Raw genomic sequence first — 24,625 nt, forward strand, 5'->3', positions numbered from 1 at the left:
GTGATACACAACTACATTCTGGTTACAATGAACCACGAGTCGGGTTATCTGTACCTCTCTGGAAATTAGGTACAATGTCTGGTGTGTGCTGATACAAGTTGCACCAGACAATCCAGTCACAATGAACCAAAAGTTGTGTTCACTGTACCTCTCTGGAAATGAGGCACAAAGTCTGGTGCACGATGATATGAGGCGCACTAGACAATCTGGTGACAACCCACAGTCTGGTTCACTGTACCTCCCTGTAATAAGGCACAACATCTAGGGCCAGATGTAGGTAATCCCCGATTACCGATTCTTAAATACCGAATCATACCGATTCGGTATTTAAGAACTGGCAATCGGGATGTAGGTATATTTACCGAATTAATTACCGAATCTGTAAGATTCGGTAATTACCGAATCGGTATTTACCGATACGGTAATTGCCATTGATTCCTATGGGCCTTGAGGCCCATAGGAATCAATGTCAATTACCGAATCGGTAAATACCGATTCAGTAAAATTACCGAATTTACAAGGGGGACAGGGTGTCACTTTGACACCCTGTTGCACCCCTGATTCTGGCTTGTGTGCAATGTGACACACATACATGCCCTTAGGGCATGTATGTGTGCCACATGGCACAGGTGTACATGCACAGATGTGCATGTAAACAGGAATTTGTTATTTACCATGAGATAATATCTCATGGTAAATAACGAATTCTTAAGGGCCTGTGGCACTATTTTAAGTTCCACCTACATCTGGAATTACTGATTCGGTAAATATACTGAATCAGTATTTTACCGAATCTGTAAATTTACCGAATCGGTAAATTTACAGATTCGGTAAAATTCGGGCCCCCTACATCTCAAAAGCCAATTACCGGTCGGTAACGGCCGAAATCGGCCGTTACCGACTGGTAATTGGCGACCTACATCTGGCACCTAATGCATGATGTTACGAGTCACAGCAGACAATCCAGACCCACAGACACAGTCACAAATTCAGTAGTACAGCACGAGGTAGAATGAGGCAGTACAAGGGATGAGCCTTCCCTCCCAGGGTCACAACCTGTGAATTGGACACGGCATGCAATAAACATATTCTTCTACATACTTTCAAAAGTCCAATGTGGTTTTAAGCAGTGAGATATTAATACATGGCTCTCAGAAGCTTTTTATAGTGTGAGGAAATTTATAGTCATTTTCATTGTGCTTTTATACTTTAGTCATTACTAAAAATTGTAATTAGTTGTTTTGTTATTGCCTGAATAGCACTGGCAGTGAGGCAATTTTGTGAAGACCGCAAGCCGGTTTTCATAGCATGTATTTTCTATTCAGACGTATGGTAGACTGCTCTTAGGGAGACAATCAACTTTTGAACAGAATATTGCACAACATTTTCAGTCTTAAAAATAATATAAAATAGTGAGCTAGAATTGCGTAATCACAGCACAAGTTATTGATTTAAAAAAGTGATCCTTCGCTTGCATGTTGCATTCATGTAATATATCATGTAAAATGTAGGATATGTTTACCCACTCAGAGAACGATGATCTATTCAACCCAGATCTGTGACTGGGGATGAGTGTCTGAAAAGTTCCAGCGCTCCGTCCGTCATCTCCTTGTGTGTGCTTTGTGCGCCCTAATTTGGCAGGCTATGCCCAGGAGTGGGTCCCTTGCTCATTTTGCCGCTGGATTCAAGCTACCCTGGCTGATGAGGGGTGTTACCCCGAAACCGGTCCCAGGATTCTTGTTTCTGGTCCAGGTAAGACCTGGCTTAGCAGTTCAGGCTGGACTGTTCCCATGAGGAACAGGGTCAAGACTGATTTGCTTATGGCTGGGTCTGAACTGAGGTGGTGAATCGAAGTGAACTAAAGAACGATGATAAATTCAAGCAACATCTGTGACTGGGGGTAAGTGTCTGAAAAGTTTCGGGGCTCCGTCCATCATTTCCTTGTGTTTGCATCATTAGATATACACACAGTGAAATATTCAAGACCATACCATAGTTCCAAGCACGGTAAAGCACATGGTATACAGTTTCATTTGGCTGGATTATGAAAGGCAAGTATAAACCACCATCTTAGAATGGTAAATTTTGCATGTGAAACACCAAGTCTCTATTAAATGATGAAATTATATATGGAGAGAAGTACATTAAAGTTCAACATTTTGTAATGTATAGTGTGGCCCTCAATTATATTAAAAAGTGTACCATTATACAATGTGCGGTGAAAAACGTGGTACAGCTATATTCAGGTTCCAGTAACAAACGATGAATACATATAATGACTATCTCAAACTATATGAATTAACATGTTGATCAAAATTATAATTGAAAAGTAACCTTGAGCACAAAAAGTCCATATTCATGAACTCTTGTAGCCATCGTCCCTGTTGCCAAAAGTCAAACAAAAGAAACTGATATGCAAAAAAAGCATAGAGAAGCTTTTAAGAAAAATAGCAAAGCCTTGTTCATATTAGCAGAATAATTATATAAACCAACACAACCATCCAAATGTTTAGAAAATTGTCCATATAGTGGAAGGTACTTAATTTTTGTGTGCATTTTTGTGCAATAATGTTGTTGCTTGTCTATATTACACTATGCAATTTTCCAAAACGGCATCTGAGACTTAAATAATGTAATGGAAGTTGATATCTTTGACACAAAGGGTCTTATTTATGAAGGCCATGCAACACTTTGTGCCCCCATTGCGTCACTTTCATGACCCAGCGGCGGCAAAATAAATGGGGCTATTACCTCTTGTGATATGAGATTAATTATGTGAAATGACTTTGTAACCAATTGTCTAGTAATTCTGACAAGTTGCTTAACATAAAACATAGACATGTCTCTATTGTGATATACACTGTCACTCTGATGCCATCCCTAGTGTAGTAGCTTATGAGGAGGAATTGTAAAATCAGACTTACATGGTGAATACGCTTTATGATAAAACAAAACAATACATTTGTTTATGTCAATTTATATTTAGTTCAACATACTTATCGAATTAGATGAAACAAAATGGTACAGCTTTTTAGTACTTAATATTCCTTGTACTTAATCAATTACTCCTAATTAGAAGAGGTTGCATTGGCTTCTGATACAAAAGCGAATCCATTTTGAATGCCTGATGTTGACCGACAGAACTTTTTACAAAACATCCCTAAATACTGAAAGAGATGGTCATCCATTGTTTATTTGCACGGTGAAATGACCGGACCTTGAGCACTCGTACACTGCATTGTAGTGACAATACAATAAGTGAGGACTGGAGACTCAGATAAACCCTCTGATTGGATCTACTCATATAAGAACATATCAAAGTCAATATGACCTAACATCTAATGTCACAGTAGGAAATATATAAACATGTTTTGATGATACCTTATATTAAGTGGGGAATGAAATATAGAACAACCCTGTGAAAAATACTCATTTGGATCGAGACGGTGCAGTGGTATTTCACTGACATCAGTGCAAAATAGAGACTTCTGTATTTCGCCTAAAAGAGAGGCCTATACAATACTGACGTTACCTCAGCTTTAGTGATCTCTCGAGCAGTGTTTCCTTAATGATATTCTCTCTGGTGTAGATTATATACCCCAACCAGTCTCCTAAAATTTGTAAACCTTGATGGTCCTGAAGAAGGTGGTCATAACTTGGCTAATACTAAGTATGGGCGGAAAATTAATTCCGCTCGCAAATTTGTGGATTTTCCGTGATTTCGCGATCCGCGAATCGCGTGAAATCGCGGCAAAATCCACAAAGTCACGTGCGGGACGAATTTTGCTCAGGAAGCACTTACAGGGTTACAGCAGGTGCCAAAGTTGAAGTTAATTTCTTTGTAACCATTTACAAAATGGTTACCAAGAAATTAACTTCAACTTGGGCACCTGCTGTAACCCTGTAAGTGCTTCCTGAGTGGCGCCTCCTTGCCTACTTGCAACTATTCTCTGGCCCTGCTCTGACCCTCGAAGCAGGGTCAGAGAATAGTTACAACAAGGCTCCTGCAGGAAGCACTTACAGATATAGATAAAGCAGGTGCCTGAGTTGAAGGTCAAATTTAGTAACTCCTTAATCAGCCCCCCAAAAAATTTGCGTTTTGGCGAGGCTGGGCAGTTGTGTGTTCTCCCAATATCTACTGTCGAAAAATAACCATGATGCTTGATGAAGGCGTTTGCATCCTTGACTTTCACAAGCTTTATCCCCGTGCAGTTCCTGTGACCACGAGCTTCTTTCTCCCCATCTGCCGCTCTGATTGGTGCCTGTCCTTTTATAATCACAAGAGGCATATGAACTCGCATAGAAGCCCCCCCCCCCGTTTGCCCCTCCCCCACACACTAGTGGTGTGCACCGTCTTCCCGCCCTTTAGCCACTATGATGGACAGCTCACTCGAGGGACCCCGGCGCCCTTCAGCGCAATGGCAAAGTTAATCAGCCCAAAAAGAATGTGCGCTTTGTCGAGGCTGGGTAGGTGTGTGTTCTCCCCATATCTACCGTTGAAAATTAGCTATGATGCTTGATGGAGGCCTTTGCATCCTTGGCTTTCACGAGCTCTATCCCCGTGCAGTTCCAGTGACCACAAGCTTCTTTCTCCCCATCTGCTGCTCTGATCGGTGCCTGTCCTTTTATACACACAAGAGGCATGTGAACTTGAATAGAAGCCGCTCCCCGTTTGCCCCCCCACACACTAGCGGTGTGCACCGTCTTCCCGCCCTTTAGCCACTATGATTGACAGCTCACTCGAGGGACCCTGGCGCCCTTCAGCGTGATGGTGAAGTTAATCAGCCCAAAAAAAATGTGCGCTTTGTCGAGGCTGGGCAGTTGTGTGTTCTCCACATATCTACCGTCGAAAATTAGCTATGATGCTTGATGGAGGCCTTTGCATCCTTGAATTTCACGAGCTCTATCCCCGTGCAGTTCCTGTGACCACAAGCTTCTTTCTCCCCATCTGCTGCTCTGATCGGTGCCTGTCCTTTTATACACAGAAGAGGCATGTGAACTCGCATAGAAGCCCGCCCGTTTGCCCCCCCACACACACACTAGTGGTGTGCACCGTCTTCCCGCCCTTTAGCCACTATAATGGACAGCTCACTCGAGGGACCCCGGCGCCCTTCAGCGCAATGGCAAAGTTAATCAGCCCAAAAAAAATGTGCGCTTTGTTGAGGCTGGGCAGGTGTGTGTTCTCCCCATATCTACCGTCGAAAATTAGCTATGATGCTTGATGGAGGCCTTTGCATCCTTGAATTTCACGTGCTCTATCCCCGTGCAGTTCCTGTGACCACAAGCTTCTTTCTCCTCATCTGCTGCTCTGATCGGTGCCTGTCCTTTTATACATACAAGAGGCATGTGAACTCGCATAGAAGCCCCCCGTTTGCCCCCCCACACACACACTAGCGGTGGTGCAAAATCGCAAACTAATCCGCAATTTCACGGGGAAATCCGGGAATTCGCAGATTTTTTTGCGAATTCGCGTGAATTCACGAACCGCTGATTCGCAAAATTCACCCATACTTAGCTAATACCACGGATCGTGCTCTGACCTGTCTTTGTATGCGCCAATCAATCAGGGTAATTATAAGCGCACTACTCCCCTGTGAAGGTCTCAAGGTACTGAGGGGGGGGGACTCAGCAGTTCCGTATCCATTCAAAGAGCCAAGTCTTCAGAGCCTTCCTGAAGGTGTTCAGGGAGGGGGCACGTCTGATGTCTGTGGGGAGCTTGTTTCAGGTCTTGGCCGCGATGTAGAAGAAGGATATTCCCTCCTGCTCTGGCTCTGTGGATGCATGGGGTTTCAGCGAGGAGGAGGTTGGTGAAGCGGAGGTTGTGTATGGGCATGTGGAGGGTGTTTCTGTCATTGAGGTATTGGGGTCCGGTGTTGTGTAGGCATTTGTAGGTGTAGGTGAGTATCTTGAAGGTGACTCTTTTCTCGACGGGGAGCCAGTGGAGCTTGTGTAGGTGTTGGGTGATGTGTTTGTGTTGAGGGACCCTGAAGATGTGTCTGGCGGTGGTGTTCTGTATTTTCCGGAGCTTGTGGAGTAGGGATTTGTCAATGCCGGCATAGAGGGCCTTTCCATAGTTCAGCCTGCTGGTGATGAGTGTGTGGGTTACTGTCTTCCTTGCCTCAGGGGGGATCCATTTGAAGGTCTTACGTAGGCTGCGGAGGGTGATGAAGCAGCTGGAGGTGATGGCGTTGGCCTGTCGATTTATGGTGAGGGAGGAGTTAAGTAAGATACCGAGGTTCTTTGCGTGTACTGTCGGGATCGGGGTGCCAAGGGCAGTGGGCCACCAGGTGTTGTTCCATGCCGAGGGGGTGGTTCCGAGGACACGGACTTCTGTCTTCTCTGAGTTGAGTTTTAAGCAGCTGTCCTGCATTCCTTCCTGGAATTTGAGTATGGTGGTGGTGGGGTCCTTGGTGAAGGAGAGGAGGAGATGGTTGTCATCGGCATAGGAGACTATGCTGAGGCCGTGCCGTTGGACGATGGCGGCGAGGGGAGCCATGTAGACATTGAAAAGGGTTGGGCAGAGTGATGATCCCTGTGGGACTCTGCAGTTGATTTCCGTGAGTTCGGAGAGGAAGGGTGGAAGTCTGATTCTTTGCCTCCTGCCGGTGAAGAACGATCTGATCCAGTCGAGGGCGGTGCCTTGTATGACGGCGTTGTGTAGTCTGACTGTGAGTTTGCATGGGGGACAGTGGTGAAGGCTACTGACAGGTCGCGTAGAATCAGGGCTGCAGTGTGACCTTGGTCGAGGAGGGCGCGGATGTCATCAGTAGCGGCCAGTAGGCCAGTATCGGTGCTGTGGTTGCTTCAGAATCTGGATTGGGAAGGGTCAAGATGGTGTTGTCTTCGATGAACCTTGACAGTTCTGTGTTGATGGTCTTCTCAGCGACTTTAGCTGCAAAAGGGAGGAGTAAGATGGCCCAGTAGTTCTTGAGGTCCTTCAGATCTGCTGAGGACTTCTTGGGTAGGGGCCTGACTTCTGTGTGTTTCAAGTTGTCGGGGAAGGAGCGGGTCTTAAAGGTGGTGTTGATGGCGCATTGTAATACGGGTGCAACCGTGGTGCTGGCTCTGTGGTATATGTGGGGTAAGCAGGGGTCCGTGGGGGCCCCGGAGTAGATGCCTTTCATGGTTGCGGCGGTCTTCTCATTGTGATCGGTGTCCAGGCGGAGATGGTGGTCTGGCTGGCATTGCTGCCGGGTCGGCTGGCTGCAGGGTCGGGCATGTGTTCATTGAAGTTGTCGTGGAGGTTCTTTATCTAGAGGTGAAAGTAGGATCCAAGTTTGTCACAGAGTTCCTGGGAGGAGGTTATGTCCGTGGCTTTGCTGCGGGGCTTGGTAAATTCCTGGATGACGCTGAAAAGTTCTTCGGAGTTGCAGGAGTTGGCGAGGATTCTGTTGTGGATGAAGGACCTTTTGGTGGTTCTAATGCTTTGCTGGTATTCCGTCATAGCGTCCTTGTTGGTGGTGTAATCTTCCGGTGTCTTACTGTTTCTCCAGTTCTTTTCCAGGCATCTGCATGTGCGCCTGGCTTCTTGGAGATTGGTGGCGAACCAGGCAGCTTTTCTGGGGCGTTGCTTGTCCGGGTTGCGTAGCAGGGCAAACTTGTCTGCGCAGTTGGCGATCAAAGTGCCGAATTCCATGGCCACGAGGTTAGCGTCGGTTGCGGTGGAGGGGGTGTTGCTGTTGAGGGTGGAGCTAAGTTGTTCTTTAATGACTCTTCTCCAGTTCTTACACGGGAGGCGTGGAGCAGGTTCGGGTGGCTTGGGTTTGTTGACGCAGAAGTGTACACAATGGTGGTTGGTCAATGGGGGCTGCGTGGTGTGGTTGAACCGTGAAGTGCATATTGCTGCCTCCAGCAAAGATGGGGTCGAGAGTGTATCCTACCTTGTGGGTCAGTGTGGTGACAAGTTGTTTCAGTCCGATGTTGGTGAAGTTGTCATGGAGGGCGGAGGACTTTGGGTCGCTTAGGTTGTTGAGGTGGAAGTTCAGATCTCTGATGAGTATGTAGTCCGTGGTAGCGATTGTGTGGGGTGTAATGAGGTTGGTGATGGTGTCAGCGAAGGGTGCTTGAGCCCAGGGCTTTGTATGTGAGGGTGCTACAGAGTGTGGATTTGGGGCTGGTCTGGACCTGGAAGTGCAGGGGACGTTTTCGGTGGAGGTGATGAGGCTGAGTGCTTTTGTGAGTGATGGCGAAGCCTCCTCCCGTGTGGTTGGGCCGGTGTTTCCTCTGGATTTTGTACCCATCCAGGATGGCAATGGCGATGTCCGGGGCCGAGGAGGCGTTGGTCCAGGTTTCCATGAAGAAGGCAACGTCGGGTGGGAGCGAGTCCAGGAGGTTCCAGATTTCCAAGGCTTGCCTGTGCATGGAGCGTACGTTGAGAAGGATGCATCTTAGGGCGTCGGCGGTGTAGGTGTCCGAAGCGGTGGTGAAGGCCTGGCAGCAGTGGTGGCAGGAGAACTGGTCGTGGGTCGCGTTAGGCATGGCCTGCTGGCAGTTGTTTCTTCCAGGGTTGAGTGCGAGAAGGGTGGTTGGATCGCGAATGGGTGCAGACGGGCTTGCCTTTGGCTCGCCTTTGGTAGCGGCCACCATTAAGTAGGGGAAGGGGAGGGACAAAAAGCTGGGAGGGGGAAGCGGGCACTCTCTGGGGGGAGGGGCCACAGGGACAGCAGCTGTGAGAACAATTGGAAAGAAGGACAAAAAAAATTTAAATAACTGGCGACGGCTAAGGGCAGCAAAAAGAAAAGTTGACATTTAAATAAAGGTGGCGGGAGAACAGGCGATGGCTAAGGGCTGCAGGTAAGGGCAGGACATGGAGCGGGCAGGTAGGATTGGGCAGCAAAGCGGGCAGCAGGCACAAACCTCACCAGGAGGAGGTCAGGAGGACTGAGCGGCGACGGCACAGCAGAGCTTCTGGGTAGAGAGTCGACCTAGGCCATTGGTCAGAGGGCTTACTCGCTCTCCCCCGCAGCCGCCACCATTAAGTAGAAAAGGGAGCAGGGAGGAGAGGCTGGGAGGCAGAAGCGGGGCTGTCCGCGGGAGGAGGGGCCACAAGGGCAGCAGCAGTGGGAACAATGGGAAAGACAGATAAAGAAAAAGAAATAACGGGTGACGGCTGAGGGCTGAGGGCTGCAAAAAGAAAAGTTGAAATTTAAATAAAGGTGGCGGGAGAACAGGCGATGGCTAAGGACTGCAGGCGAGGGCAGGATGTGGAGCGGGCAGGCAGGATCGGGCAGCGGGCAGCAGGCATGAACTTCACCAGGAGGAGGTCAGGAGGACTGAGGAGAGGCGACAGCACAGCAAAGCTGCTGGGTAGAGAGTAGACCTACCCCAGAGGTCAGAAATCTTACTCGCTCTCCCCTGCAGCGGCCACCATTATCTACGGGAGGGAGGAGGGATGAGAGGCTGGGAGGCGGAAGTGGGGGCTGTCCGGGTGGAGGGGCTGCAGGGGCAGCAGCAGCTGGAACAATGGGAAAGACAGAAAAAAGAAAGTTAAATAATGTGCAACGGCTAAGGGCTACAAAAAGAAAAGTTGGAATTTAAATAACGGTGGCCGAAGAAGAGGCGACGGCTGAGGGCTGCAGGCGAGGGCAGGACTTTGAGCGGCAGGCAGGATCGGGCGCTTTTTCCCAACTGTATGATGAAATGATGTTTTGATTGAGTATGAATGTATGTATTGTATGATAGTGAGCTTGTGGTTGATTGATTGAATGACTGAACTGTGTGTCATGTTTTTATTGTCCTATTAGCTTTTGGGCTGATGTTCTCTTTGTCTCCTGCACCATTACATGAACTTTTTATGTATTAGAAGTCGATTAATATGAAAATTCTTTTGTGTTCATTGTTATACGAATCTTACTAAAAATGATTATATAAAAATAGTAAAATAGTTGCTCTGTGGGTGTTTGCTTGATTCTATATGCTTGTTTCTTATCATTTGGGGATGCCCCTTTCCATGTTGTTGCAAAGCAGGCATGAACCTCACCAGGTTACCTAATTATGTGTGGTACAGGAATTAATATTATGTTTTTATGAAATTGTAACTGTTGTGGATTGTCCCCCTTTTTTTGTATTTTAATTATTTGTCCATATGTATTCCGTGTTTTCACATGCCTCTTTTTTAAGATAAAAAAATCTGTTGTCACTGTATTTTTTCTTAATGAATTTTACTTTAATAAAAGAAATTGTTTTTGCTACGGAAGTGGGTTGTTGTGTCCTATCACTATTACGTGGGCAAGTTTCGTCTATTACCGCCTGGGTTGATAACTACACAGTGCCTCGCCAGGAGGAGGTCAGGAGGACTGAGGAGCGGCGATAGCACAGCGAAGCTGCTGGGGAGAGAGTTGACCTAGACCACAGGTCTTACTCCACCCAGCCCACAACAATGTCACGGAGACTTAAGCATCTTTTTCCCTTATATCCCCATTATGTGTATATGTTCCTGGGTGGGTTTGATAGTGTGGATGGTACGAGCCAGTATGAGTGTGGATGCAAGAGGTTAGTGTGTGTGTGGTTGCTTTACAGGGGTTCAACATAGTTAATCTTATTTTGTGTGTAAAATGTTTATGAAATTTGCCTACCTATGAAATGAATAACATATATATATAAAATGGAAAACATTAAGAAATTATTAAAATAATGTATGGCTTTTAACTTTTTTGATAGAAACATTTAAATAAATCTTGTTAAAAAATAAATAAAAATGTTTTGATAAAGTAGCAATTGTTGCATACATCATGTCTCAGCTTGAATGATAATTACCAATTGGAGCTGATTTAGCCCTAAAAGAAAGAAATGTAGGTCAGGTGGGAGGTTTTGAGAGTAGTCATCGATTATCAGGTCTTCGAGCTTGGTCCTGCTAAAAATCCTGCAGATTTACTGGTCCAGGAAAGGAGAACCTTCCTTTTCTTTTCATGCTTCCAAGCTTAGAGCTATTTCGTCTGAAATAAGCTTTAAGAAACTACTGAAAATGTGTGTATTTGAATCTGCTTAATAGGAATGGACTCTGTCTTATTTGTTTAATGTCAGGATGCCCTTGCTGGTAAGCTGTCACGCTATATATTATTTTAAATTTCATTCAATGTTGCGTGCTCATTACAGTGTGTAAACCAAAATGTGGTTCCCAATGTGTATATGTTTTTAGATTACTGGTATGTGTTGGTTTCTTACTACATTATTGTCGTGTATAGAAAATATGAATGATACTTGTAATATCTATTTATGTACATTTTGTAACGTTACATTCTTCATAGCCCTGATGAAGGTTCATTATAATGAGGAAACTAAGCACGTTGCCTGTTTTTATATTTATGGAATGAAGAATAGAAGTGTGTTTTATGCTTTAGGAATGAGTAATAAAGGACTTAAATGGAATGTGAGACTTATGATTTAAATCCTTTATGAAACGTATAGGTTGTGTGAGCTCCTCACTATTAATTCAATTTGTTTTCACCATCAAATGGCAGCAGTAGCCCTGGCAGGTTTGTCAACTCGAAATAATGCTCTGATCACCCTGTACTATACCTTACTCACTATCAATCAGAAATAAAGTAATTCCCTTGTCACCTAGACAGGAGTCACAACTAATTCCATGGTGCCCAAAATCACTCAGGGCATTCATCAGAAACCTTCAAAGGGAAGGGCTCATTACAGCAGTTGACCAAAAGAGGCTGCCCATGAAACCTCTGGCTTCAATTCCATGTTGTCAAAGACCAAAGGCCAACTCAGGGTACAGCGTATCTTTAAAGAGAGGCCAAACATCAGGTGATGTAGCACTCGGCAATATCAGGGCCTGACATTAAGACAGCAATGCTATTGGACAGGAAGATTTTAACAGTGAGCCAGAGTTTTCAGGATTATTCTACAGATTCTGATAGATGTAGGGGCAAGTAGCTGTGTCAATGTTGAAACATAATGCAACCTCTACTGGTCACATATTCTGAAGTCTTTTACTTCAATGATTAGATTTCTTTTTAGATTCAGTGACTTTCCCTTAGTAACTTTGGTCAAGGAATCAAGACCTGCTCACACAGGAGTTGTTAAGGCAGTTTGTACTAAACAAACAAGTTACTTACCTTTGGTAACGCTTATCAGGTAGAGACTCTATCTAGCCACAGTTTCGTTATCTTAGAATTATCCCCAGGCATCAGACTAGATACAGAAACCTTTCATAAGCAGTACCCCTGTGCACTGGCAGGTGGCGTCTTTCGGCTCTGTGTGGCATCTGCAGCGACATTTGCGCTGCAAGTGAAATGTGAGGTGCTTACATGGGTGCCATCCCAGCACACTGATGTCAGTTTCTTTTTGTGACTTTACACTCTAGGAGTGCGGAGTCACAAGGAACACTGACCACTGGTGTATGGAACTATGGCCTGAAAAGGGAATATCCTTGTACCTATAGATCCATTTGCAGAGCGAGATAGTAGGGTGGGTCGGTAAGGAATCTGCACCAAGATAGAGTCTCTACCAGACAAGGCAGCACTGAAGATAAGCAATTTGTTCATCTGATAGAGACTTCTAGCTGCTGATTCATTACCTTAGAATTGATATCCAAGCAATTTAACTCCAGAGGAGGGTCAGTAAACCTGATTCAGACTAGAAGGTCCTGCAGGACTGAACAGGCATAGTGCCTGTCCCGACGGACCTGACTGTCCAGGCAGCAGTGCTTTGTGAGTGTGGGCAGCAAGTACCATGTTGCTGTCTGGCAGATGTCCAGGACTGGAACTTTGTGTGCTAACGCAGTGGTCGCAGCCATTGCTCTGGTGGAATGAGCACGCAAACCCTCAGGGGGTTGCTTCTTAGCCAATGCTTATCAGATATTAGTGCAGAGTATGTCCATACCATCTTTGTGGAGGGACGCTGAACTGCTCAAATAGCATTACAGATTCGGGCAGAATGTTGAAAGCTGCCAACTGTCGTCACACAATCTCCACGCATGAAGGCGGAGCGTTGACAGGTTTGGGTGGAGGACTCTCCCCTGCTGCTGCAGCAGAATGTTCTACTGAAGGGGCAGCCTAATCGGAGGACCAATGGACATGCTCAACAGCTCAGGAACCCAGACTCTCCGAGCCCAGTCTGGCATTACAAGAATGACTTGGGCCCGTCGTTCCTGATCTTCTTGAGAACTCTGTACAGAAGTGGTATGGGCAGAATGGTGTATAGAGGGCTGAAACTCCACTTGAGACAAAAAGCATCTCTAAGCAAGAGCCCCCTGAATGTATGACGTTACAACGAATTCCGTTGCCACGCATGCCTTTACCACGCATGCGTTACAACGGAATTCGTTTACCACGCATAACCTTTACCTCGACTATTTGCGTGGTGACTAGGGTGACCAACTGGCATTGGTGCAAATTCAGGACGGTGAGTGTAAAAATTCAGGACAAAGGGTCAAAATTCAGGACACAAATTCAGGACAGGAGGTCAAAATTCAGGACAAAACTTCAGGACAATAGGTACGTTTTACAGACACATCAGAGGTCGCGCAATAGTATATAAGTAAGCCCAGCCATTTCCAAACATATTCAACCGTTTGCAAACCTATCCATCATGTATCCTTCCATCTATCATTTCACTCATCCATCCCTTCATCCATCCTTTCACTCATCTCCATTATCCATCCATCCATCCATCCACCATTTCACCCTATCCATCTGTACACTTATCCATCCACTCTTTATCCCATCCATCCATTCACTCATCCATTCAGCCATTTACCCTTTCACCAATCAAGCCATCCTTTCACTTACGAATCCTTCCACCCATCCACAATTTTAGTCATCCATCCATCCTCCCTTTCTCTCTCCATCGACCCTTTCCCTTAGCCATCCTTCCATCCATCCATCCACCCACCCACCCATCCATCCATCCATCTACTCATCCACTCATGAATCCATCCATTGATCCTATCACTCATCCATCTATCATTTCACTCCTTCACACATCTATTCATCCTTTTGTCCATCTACCCTCCCTTTCACTCACTCATCCATCCTTACATCCACCCTTTCACTCATACGTCCATTCATTCACCCTTGCACTTATCAATTCATCAATCCATCCAACATTTCACTCATCCACCTACCCTTCCATCATCCACCCAACCATCCACCCACCCACCATCCACCCACCCACTCATCCATCCTTTCACCCACCCACCATCCAATCCACTGATCCATTCTTTCACCCACCCACTATCCACCCACCCACTCATCCATAAATCCATCCTTTCACCCACCCACTCATCATCCATCCATCCTTTCACCCACCCACTCATCATCCATCCATCCTTTCACCCACCGACTCTCCATCCATCCATCCTTTCACCCACCCATCATCCATCCATCCATTCGTCCTTCCCCTCATCATCCATCCTTCCCCTCATCATCCATCCATCCTTTTCCCTCATCATCCATCCATCCTTTTCCCTCATCATCCATCCATCCATCCTTCTACCCACCCACTCATCATCCATCCATCCTTCCACTCATCATCCATCCATCCTTCCCCTCATCATCCATCCATCCTTTTACCCACCCCCTCATCATCCATCCATCCCCTAATCATCCATCCATCCATCCTTTCATGCACCCCCTCATCATCCATCCATCCACCCTTCCCCTCATCATCCATCCATCCTTCCCCTCATCATCCATCCTTTCACCCACCCCCTCATCATCCATCCATCCTTCCCCTCATCATCGATCCATCCTTTTACCCACCTTCTCATCATCCATCCATCCATCCATCATTTCACGCACCCCCTCATCATCCATCCATCCACCCTTCCCCTCATCATCCATCCATCCACCCTTCCCCTCATCATCCATCCATCCACCCACCCCCTCATCATCCATCCATCCATCCCCTCATCATCCATCCATCCTTCCCCTCATCATCCATCCTTCCCCTCATCATCCATCCATCCATCCTTTCACCCACCCATCCATCCATCCTTCCCCTCTATCCATCCCCTCATCCATCCATCCATCCCCTCATCCATCCATCCATCCCCTCATCCATCCATCCCCTCATCTGTCCATCCATCCCCTCACCCATCCATCCTTCCCCTCATCCATCCATCCCCTCATCCATTCATCCCCTCATCCATCCATTCATCCCCTCATCCATCCATCCTTCCCCTCATCCATCCATCCTTCCCCTCATCCATCCTTCCTTTCATCCATCATCCATCCTTCCCCTCACCCATCCATCCATCCATCCCATCCATTTATCCTTCCCCTCATCCATCCATCCATCTCCTGATCCATCCATCCTTCCCCTCCATCCATCCACTCCATCCATCCATACATCCATCCTTCCCCTCATCCATCCATCCTTCCCCTCCATCCATCCATCCTTCCCCTCCATCCATCCATCCTTCCCCTCATCCATCCATCCTTCCCCTCCATCCATCATCCTTCCCCTCATCCATCTTTCCCCTCATCCATCATCCAGCTACCCTTCCACCCATACATCCAGCTATTTACATTTTCTCTCCATCCTTCCCCTCACTCATCAATCCTTCCATCCTCTCTCATTAGCCATTTATTCAATCTTTCATTCATCCATTCACCCTTTCACTAATTCATCCAGCCATCCACTCATCCCTTCACTTACTTACTCGCCCACCTTTTCATATTAATTTTGAGCTGAGCCCTTTTGAGAAGAGGCCCATCAAGAACTTCACCCTCGCAGCAGGGGCCGATCCAGGACTGGGACAGAAGCCACCCAGGGCGGAGACAGGATCCACCACAGGGGGGGACAAGAGCCATCACAGGCGGGGGTGGACTGGAGCCACCACATGGGGGGACAGGAGCAGGAGTCATCACAGGAGAGGGAACGTGATCCACCAGGGTGGGCACAGGGGTGGGCATGCCGTATTCTAGAATCATCGTGGGCTCCTCTCCTGCACAAGACAAGGAGAAGACAGGCTCTCTGTCCAAAATGCCATCCCCCACTGTGATGTACTGTACTTACAGGAGATACTCCAAGAGAACTGATCGAACTGATTGTCCTCCATACTTTGTTAATCAGTGTGGGTGCGATTGTGCCATTTCTTTATTTTCTTACATTATAGACTGCATGTTTGAAGAACCGAGGTTTGCTTACAATTTAGTGACAGTAATTACGCTCCGTGAAGAGAAGCACGAGCTGCCCCGGTGTAATCAGGGGTGTAATCTGGCCGTCTCGGATGTTTGGGGCCCTGGGTAGAAATGGAATGTGTGAGCGCCCCTCTAAATAGCAGAGACATGACACATTCAGGGCTGTTTGCATGTGAATAGATGCCCCTGCTCCTGAAGCTGCAGCCCCACCCTCTCAGTCACCTTCGAAGCACCTCTTAACAGGTCATCAAGGGCTGGAGGTGTGAGGGTTGCCATCCCGCTGTGCCTCTCCAATGCTGCGGGGCATCTGAGGAGCTTTGGTGCAGCATCGGAGTGAAGAAAAGAGGTGGGTGCAAGCTGTGCCAGCTTTAGGGTGGAGCAACCGGTGGCCTGTTAAAATGACGGACAAATGGCGTCCGTTAAAGATTCCTTCACGGACAACGGACAGACGGACGAAATTACGGACTGTCCGTGAAATTTACGGACGGTTGGTCACCCTAGTGGTGACATCATACGTCGTTAAGAGGAAATGGATTTTTTTTCCGATTTCTCTTAAACGACGCTGATTATGTGCAGATTTTGACGTGACTTCTGGTGAGTTTTTTTATTTGGGGGGGAGACCCCCCAAACCCCCTTTTTTTTACTTTTTACCTTTACCACATATGCCTTTACTACAAACATCGTAGTAAAGGTATGCGTGGTAAAGGCTTTAGTGGTAACCACACATGCGTTGTACTGCATGCGTGGTTAAAGATTTCGTGGAAACAGCTTCGTTGTAAAGGCCGTTTCCCGAGCCCCCTTGGAAACTCCAGCTCGCAGAACTGCTGACATCACACATTCTCTGAGGTGGTGAACAGATCCAACCATGGCTCTCCCCATCCCTCAAAAGACTTTGCACCACCTCCGGTTGGAGATGCCATTCGCAATCCACTTGGCATCTTTGGCTGAGTTTGTCTGTTCTGGTGTTCAGAGAGCCTTCCAGGTGATGAACCACGAGGGAAATGCCCTTACATTCCAGCCATGTCCAGAGGCACATGGCCTCCTGAAAAAGGGTCCACGACAGCATCCTGGCCTGTTTGCTGCAATACCGCATGGTGGTGGTGTTGTCTGTGAAAACCTGCCCTAACATTTCCCTTGATAGAGGGTAGAAAGACATTCAGTGCGAATTCGATAGCATGGAGCTCCAACAGGTTGATGTGTAGTCCGGATTCTGCCGGAGATCAGAAGCCTCTGATCGCCAACTCTCCCAGATGGCCACACCATCACATTAGTGACGCATCCATCACTACCGTCAGACCTGGCTGGAGAAGGATGAGGAGTCTGCCACTGACCCATTCGCAGTCCGTCAGCCACCAATGCAGAGGTTTTGCAGTGCCTTCTAAGCCTGGATTATGTCGGAGAGATTCCCCTGATGCTGCACCTTCAGGAACTTTAGGTGCCACTGCAGGGCCTGCATATGCCAAATGGCAGGGTTTACTAGCAGTATGCAGGAGGTCATGAGGTCCAGCAACCTCTGAGTCAGAGTCAGTCTCACTGAAACCCAGGATAGAGGCTGAAATATCAGTGTCAGAGCCTGAATATCGTAGACTTTCTGTTCAGGAGGATAAGCCTGAAACTGCAGTACAGAACAGGTCCAATGAGAGGGAGTGTCTGAGAAGGGATCAGTGTGATTTTAGCAGGTTTATAGTGAACCTCGGCGAGTTCAGGAGGTTCACCGTTGTCTGGAGGTGGGAGAAGACCAACTAGGGCGAATTTGTCTTCAACGGCTAGTCATGAGATAGCAGAAGATTGGTACCACTGATATCCACAGATGAGCTGCAACATCAACAATCACTATGGTAAAGACCTGAGAGGAGCTGCTAAGGCCAAAGGGGAGCACGTCAAACTGAAAGTCCTTGCGGCGTGGCCTACCATGAACCGCAGGTAACATCTGTGGGCAGGTTGGATGGGAACGTGGAAGCATGCTTTCTGCAAGTCCAAAGCTACCATCCTGTCTCCATGGGCCAAGGTAGGCAGGACTTGAGCAAGCGTGAGACTTTTGAATTACTCCTTTTTTCAGGAAGAAATTGAGAGGGCAAAGGTCTAGGATAGGACAAAGGCCTCTGTCCTTTTTAGGCAACTGAAAATAGCAAGAATAACAACCACAACCTACTTCTGATGCCGGCACCCTCGCTTTGGCTCCCTTCCCAAGAGAGCTGCTGCTTCCTGGTTGAGTAAAGAGATGTCATCAACTTTTTGTAAGAAGGTGACATGGTTGAAAGGGTATTCACAAAGGGAAAGGGGAGGGATTAGCCTCTTTGGGCAATCTGGAGCACCCTGCAGTCGGATGTTACCAACCTCCAATAGTGCAGGGATCGTGTAGCCTGCATCCTACTGGATGCCCATGATGGTTGTTCATGAGTGAAGCCTGGACATCCCCTAAAAAGCCAGTGGTTTTCAACCAGGCTGGGCACCTAAGGCCACCAAAGATAAAACCGCTCTTACTAGTGAGTCAGTCATATCCAGCGTATGGTGAACTTTAGCTGCATCTCTCCCAACAGTAATAGCTTGGGAGAGTATGACTCTGACCCCTCTGAGATGATAGGCAGCACGTGGGCAATTGATACTTGTAGTGAAAGGAGTATCAGCCCACAAGGCATGCGGTGTTCTCAGACAACTTCTTCTTTCTCAAGGTATGCAGCCTCTTGGATTCCCTATCTGCTGGAGTGGTAGGGAATGCACTAGGGTTTACTCTGGACCACCAATATTTCTGGGATAGGGTGCTGGGTGAGCAAGTTGGGGTCTCCTGGGGTGGGGCAATAGTGGCAGACAATTGTCCAATTCACAGCAGCCCTTGGACCAGGACCCGAATAGGATGTCCCTTAGTGCTTCAATAAATGGGAGAAGTGATTAAGATGGGGTCACTCCCACCTTAAGTACCTGCATCAAGACGATCGTCTTGACCATCGCATAGGGCAGCTAAAGGTCCAGGTCTTTGGCTGCCCTCCTCACCACCACAGCAAATGAGGCTCCCTCCTCCATAGCCATGCTAAAAGGAGAGACCAAGCCAGTATCTGCGAAGGTGTCCAGACTGCTGGCATCTGCCAGATCCTCACACCAGGTGTCCTTAGTTACATCCAGAGGCTGTTATTCATGAGAGTCTAGTGTCCCCTCCCAATTATTCCCAAGTCCTAACGCATAGGAATAGAGCACAGGGAATGCCTCTAGTCGGTGTTGGGTGATGCCCATCTGGCTCTGTGTCAGAGTCTGGGATGAGTATGGGATGGCAGCTGTAGTGGGAGCCCGGCGGCGCCTTGGGACATCAGCAATGGAGCCAGGGAAGGTCCAGGTAGTTTGGCCAGCATCAGTTTGGATCCCTCCATGGATCCAAGGTGCCCAACTGGCAACGGGGATCTCCCAAACCCATGGTGCTCCAGGGCATGCCAGTAGGGAAAGGCTGTCTAAATATGAGCTGCATGGCCTCATAAAACTCATGGTATTGGACTGGGTTTGCACCTACTTCAGGAAACTCGGGAGGTGCAGAGACGACCCTGGCACAGGCTCAACCATGGAACCAGGCCTCAAATGCCGAAGTTCACTCATCTCGTCAGATGACTTCCACCTCTTGTTCTTCTTATGCTACTTACGTGAACTCCCCTCCGACCTCAACAACAAGCACTTGGAATTGCTACATGACCAATCTCGGGATCTTCCTCTCGACCGAGATCAGGACCATTGCTGCTTCTCTTGTTGAGCACCAAGAAGCTTGAGGGACGGCTCCCACTTAGCCTCTGGGTTGCTTTTCATGACATTTGATGCAGGTCTTGGCATCGTGGTCACGCTCAAGACACCAAAGGCAGATGAGGTGTGAATCTGTTTCTGACATTTGCACCACAGGGCTTGAAACCAGCCTTCCATGTGGATATCCCTGCCACACCAGTAAACAATGCTTCAAACATCTTTTGACAAAAGGGTTGAAAAAGGTCAGTCAAAAAGTGACTTGGGGAAGCGCTTCTCTGGATCTGCACTGACTGGCAGGGAAAAAAGGCTGGGGTGGTGCCTATATAGGTACTGCGCACATCACTGCCGGTGCAGAGGACAACGCCACGTTGAGCCAAATGGTTTTCAGGAGTACTGCACACAAAAAATTCAGGATCCAGTGTGATGCCTGGGTATAATTCTAAGTTAGGGAATCTGCAGCTAGTAGCCTCTATCAGATGCAACAAAAAATGTAAACTGTCAAACTCAACAGTTCAAAAGTTCAATGTCTAGTAAGAGATATTTATGTCTAAAAGAATATTGCTTTAATAAAAGCTTACAGCAATATCGCAATTAAAGGTAAAATAAATTGTGAAAATAAAGCTCTCTAGCCCCTAAACAGCATACAAACCAACAAAAGGCCTTTAGGATTAGTAAAGTTAGGATTCCTAACTTTACTACTCCTAAAATGAGACAAAATCCTAACTTTACGTCTTTCGGTATTCACAAAGGACTTTTAGGAGTAGTAAAGTTAGGAATCCTAACTTTACTACTCCTAAATGCCTTTTGTGAATACCGAAAGTCATAAAGTTAGGATTTTGTCTCAGATTACTTTTGTGAACCAGGCCCTAAATTTTTCAACATTCTGGTTGCTCCGAAAATGGGTGGAAAAAGAGGTGTTTATATAGGTGCTTATGTGCGTGGTGATTAGAGAACAGAAAAAAACACAATAAAGGTAGTTTGCACAATTCTTTTTAAATAACATCCACGGCTATGAGAGAGACATTCACATTAGCCAAACTCAAGATGGTCTGTCTGAGAGTTTCTTAACCAACTCTAAATGTAATTGTCCTTGTTTGGAGGGGTGGTAACTGAATCAAAGCCCACCACTCATAGGGATAGATATACTCAATCCAGGCTTTTATTGTTGTTGACGTTTTGACCCAACTGTTGGATGAGATAGATTAAGCCCTTGCATGCGGGTCTTCATCAGGACTTTGATAGGGAGTGATATGTATATACGGGCAACCGTAAAAAGACACACTAAATAAATAAAGAGTGGGTCCCATTAAAAACACGCACATCGCCAATAATATTAGTTTAACCACTGACCTAAAACGGTGCAGCCGCACGTTAGGCGGGGGGAAGGTGTTCAATCTTGATACACCCTTCTCTCTTGAAAGAGTGTTCACAACCCTCACCAATTCAATTTGTGGTTGTTAAATAATTACAATAAGTAAAAATACCATCTACAAAGCATGTTTGTTCAGAAAAGCTTATGAGGAAGCCTATCTTCTCATGGTTTGTCGATTTCAAGGATTCAGCTAAACGATTTCCCTTTTAATATCCATAACATTCAAGGCTGCGTTGAGCATGCCTTTGTATAATTCATTAGCTTACCCGTTGTGCATTGCTGCGATCTCAGAAGAAAGGAAATTCAAGGAAACTCGTTATAAAAACATTAAATTTACATTGTGTCATTGTTATTGAAACGTATTCATTTTATTTTTGAAAACATTTATAAGTGTGGCTTGAGCAGTGCGCCCTCGATTGGCTTCCAATCTTGATCCTGGTTTCTCTCCTGTTTCATTCGAGCGGGCTTGAGCAGTGCGTAATTGATCGTTTTCCAATCTTGATTCTGGTTGCTCTCCTGTTTCATTCGAGCGGGCTTGAGCAGTGCGTAATCGATCTGTTTCCAATCTTGATTCTCATTGCTTGTTCGTTTCAGAAGAATGGGCTGGAGCAGTGCGTACTCGATCGGCTTCCAATCTTGATTCTAGTTGCTCGTTTGTTTGAGAATTACGGGCTTGAGCAGTTTGTATTCGAACAGCTTCTAATCTTGCTTCCCGTTGCTCGTCTGTTTCTGAAGCTCGTAATGCCTTTTTCTTTCGTGCTTCTGATGTAGATTGACCAATCGATTTCCGTTTGGGGGTCATAACTGTCGATGATGCTCGCAAATTCGCTGTCTATTTCAGTATTCAAAAGATTATAAGAGCCCTGGGGGGCCGATTTAAATTTTTTTTTTTTACAGAAACCTTCGCGGGCGTGTATTCAACAACTTCCCAAAGTTTCATGGCGATCGGATGAATGGTGTAGTAATGCATAAAGGACAAACAGACAGACAGACATACTTTCGTTTTTATATATATAGATAATGTCGAAATCCACATGTGACAGGGAAAAATTGATTTCAAAACGTCAGGGCATGACTGAATCAATCATTAAGGTAACTAAAACAAAAAATCAAAAGCAACACAAACACAAGTGATTATCAGGAGTCATAAAAAGGCACAGTGACCAGCAAACCTGCTTCTCTTGCATACGAGCTCACCATCTCTGGCGGTTCTCTGTAAACCCCCAGCCGGTTCACCATCAGACTGCAGAATAAAAATTGGAAAAAAACGGGGGAAAACAAGAGGACAGGCTTTTTCCATCTTTTTACCCTGGATCTGGCACAACATCCTCGTATTCAACTGGACAGTCTCAATGCTGCTTCCTCATAGAAACATGTTGAATACTCAACAGTACTATATCACAAAATGTATGGTCCACAACCCAGCTTCCTCTCCCTTACTTATTGACTTGTTGTTTGTCCTTGACCATATAAAACTTTATAAATATAAATAAAATGTACAGTGCTTCACTTCCTTTTGGCGAGGTTCGCGCTACAGAAATACCATCTACACACATAGAAATGGACTGTGTATGTTTTTTAATTTAATGCTGGGACACAGACCTACCTATCAAACAAATGGGACTATTTCACCATAGGGGTTCAGTCTTCACGAATCGATCAAGCCTGTACCATGCCCTCTGGCTTTGGGTCTTTGGATAAAATACTGCTGCTTGGTCGACACTGAGCTAGCATGAAATGAAATGAAATGAAAATGATTTTTATAAAGCGCACATAGCTGCCCTGAGGGGTCCAAGCGCTGAAATTAAAAATGAAAGTGCGGTTGCCACAGAAAATGGGTAGATAGTGAGTGACATCACAATGGGTAGATAGTGAGTAACACAAGGAGGCAAGAGTAACATTGGATGGACCACAATTTCTTGATGTCTGGGAAAGTAGATGAGGGGTTCTGGTTGCCATAGGTGCACTATTGGTAAAACAACAATAATCCAAAAATAGAAACAGTCTCCAAATGTCCTCTGATTTTGTTAGTTTACACTTTGATGATTGCAATGCCCAGAGGTGCTTTGGAATCTATCTTGGCATGTTGTTAAAGTTTAAGGTTTTTGACGCATTTAGAAATATTGTCGGTTCATATTTCTAAACTCATCTGTTGCAATCAGTATCTTTGGGTGGCTTGTGTACCTAGAGCCTCAGGCACCATGTGGTTAAAGCTTGGGCACCTGGAAATTTTTAAGGGCTTGTCTATCAAGCTCTTCTAGTCAAAATAACATTTTTCCTTTGCAGGAACCCTTCTGTCCTTGAGGACACTAAGGAAATTGGAGCTTCGAGAAGACCACCAAACTCGTTAGATCCGAAAAAAAAATCTTTAGAGACCTTGTCTCTCTTCCTATTTCCACCCCGCTGAAGCCCCTATATCAGGATATGGGAAGAGATTCCATTAAGGACATTGCACGCCTTCGCCCCCTACTCTTTTGGGCACGTTCAAGAAGGACCCCTGAGTTGGCCCACTATGCCGCCGCCCTTAGCGAATTAATAACAGCTGACACAGGGAACAGGATCAAACAGATCACCAATCTTAGGCAGCTTTTTTTTGACATTGGATTTGGGGAGGCCTGGGCTAGCCAGATCCCGCCATCCAAGCAGGATCTAAAAAGCGCCTATTGGCAATGGGTTCAGGCAGAGGAAATGCGCAATCCTAAAATGGGGAAACTCACAGAGATGTTTCTTGAGCACAAACCCATCTGTAAGTTAGAACCCTTCCTCGACTTTATTCAAACACCTAGTGATAGGGAACTCTTTCTGAAGATGAGACTAGGGACTCTCCCGTTAAATGAGGTAACAGCAGCCTGGAATGGCATAATTTACCATCTGCACACTGTACAGGCTGTGTAGCTCCCAATGAGTCTATCCCCCATTTTTTCTTTGCGTGCCCAGCTTACAGGATGGCTAGAGCCAAATGGCTCAAACCCGTCTGTAAAAAGCTCGGCTCCAAGAACTATCGGGTACCATTGCGCATCCCTAAAACCGATACCTCCTCTCTTACCTTGGTCTGTGGCGTGGCTAAATATCTGGGCAGTGCTTGGCTAACAAGAACGAAGCTTTTAGCAAAAAATAGTAGTCCAGTAGCCTCTACGCAAGCTATTGATGTTTCTGCTTGATCCTTGTTTTTTATGATTTTTTATGATTTTAATGACACTTTTTAACTCATTGTCTTTTAATTGGAGTTGTATGTTGTATAGTAGGATTCATTTATTATGCTGTACTATATGCTGTTCTTTCATAACATGAATTTTGGATGTAAATGCTTTCATGATACATTTTTATAGAATAAAGCTTATACCTACCACTAAGGAAAGTGTTAGAATATTTCATGGATAGGGACTTTGATTTTACTATGTTGCTGTGCTCGCCCGCTCAGTTCTCAAAACGTGAT

The sequence above is a fragment of the Lissotriton vulgaris genome, chromosome 9 (genome assembly GCF_964263255.1).
Source record: "Lissotriton vulgaris chromosome 9, aLisVul1.2, whole genome shotgun sequence".
Taxonomy (NCBI): Eukaryota; Metazoa; Chordata; class Amphibia; order Caudata; family Salamandridae; genus Lissotriton; species Lissotriton vulgaris.